A 1,504-nucleotide genomic window follows, 5' to 3' on the forward strand; every position below is an offset into this window, starting at 1 on the left:
TTTTAGCAAAGAGGCAACATCGTCTTCGCTGAGCTTTCATGGAAGCAAGAACCACCGCTCTCTTTCTATCTCCTACACGAAGGCGAGAGGCTTTCATGTGGGGCTCACCAAAAATATGAGGGCTCTTTTGTTGGGACCAAGCACCGCGTAGAGTCTCACTCGATCAGAAAGCTGGAAACCCCATTGTTTCTCATAAAATACACACAAGCTTTTTACATCAATCAGCGCAGCATATCGCCCCAAGATTATTGTGCGCGAGCTTTTGAAGGAAAGTTTTTTGAGCTATTTTTAGGAAGCTTGTTATTTAACGAGCTTTTCAAGAAATTTCGGTAATTTATTTTTATTAACATGCCACGTGGTTTTCTCTCCTTTCATGCTTTTTTGCAAAGATGTTAGGCTACCCAAGGTAAGGAAAATCCCAAGCTCATGGACAAGAGAAGGGAGGTTAAGTCCCACACCGAGAGTAGGATGTGGGACATAGGTCGATTTATCAACGAGAGAGAGAGAGAGAGAGAGAGAGAGAGAGAGAGAGAGAGAGAGGATCATTTTAATGTGTAGAAAATACTTAAAGGGTCTATGTGAGACTAAAATATGTCATATATGATCGTTAGGGATGATCCACCTCGAGACTGAAAAACGTAGCTCCTAGGAGATCTAAAGACTGTTAATGGCTTCTTTTTCCTGCTCTGCTGGCGAATATCGTAGCTCTTAGGAGGGCGGGCAAAGAACGCTTGATTCAAATGGGAGACCGTCATTTTGCTATTGTTTTTCCTAGCAGTATCATCAGCCCCACCACCAACGACGACCGATGTCGCACGATGACTTGTTTTGTTTTATTATTATTATTATGTTGATTAAAGAAAAAAGAAAAATCCCAAGCTCATGGTGGGCAAGAGAGAAAAGGGAGGGAGGTTTATTATTAGTCCCACATCGAGAGTAGGATGTAAAACGCTTAACCTAGAGGATGCCAAACGGGAACCAGCAAGAGCTTCATCCCGGGTGCAGTAGCGCCTTCGATCCGCGTCAGCGGAGGGACGTGGGCTGGGATCGGACGCGTGGCGCCGCTGTGCAGGACCGGTTGCTGGCACATCTTGTGGCGCGCCCATCTCCAAGCCTGGAGTGGAGGTATTGGCACCTTGCCGGAGGGTGAGGTTGTCTGCCATTCCCTGCAGTGGGGGGGACCGCGTGTCAGGCCGGGAACGGAGCAACGATTACCCCCCTCTCCCGGCAGTGGAGGGATAACGCCAGCCCTCGTGCGGCTGCCGACCATCCTCACGCCGCCGCCACTGCGAACCCCAGCCTTTTTCTAATTCTCTTTTCCAATTAATTATTTAAATATATCTTTTTATTAGAAAAACAAAAATAAAAAGTAACTTCTCCCTGCTGCTTGCAGACACCCTGAAGAGCGATAGAGGAGAGCGCTCGCTCTTCTTCTATAGAGAGAGAGAGAGAGAGAGAGAGAGGTACCAGTTTTTCTTTTGCGTTTTTGTTTGGTTGTGGGTCT

At 46.9% G+C, this 1,504-nt stretch overlaps 1 pseudogene; it reads left to right on the forward strand.

Moving 5' to 3' along the window:
- Positions 1-1,098: 1,098 nt before the first annotated feature.
- Positions 1,099-1,245, forward strand: LOC147630947 (signal recognition particle RNA; annotated as a pseudogene).
- The last annotated feature ends 259 nt before the right edge of the window (positions 1,246-1,504 follow it).

This window comes from Cibotium barometz, chromosome 15 (genome assembly GCF_041138505.1).
Source record: "Cibotium barometz isolate CiBa-2024 chromosome 15, ASM4113850v1, whole genome shotgun sequence".
Taxonomy (NCBI): domain Eukaryota; kingdom Viridiplantae; phylum Streptophyta; class Polypodiopsida; order Cyatheales; family Cibotiaceae; genus Cibotium; species Cibotium barometz.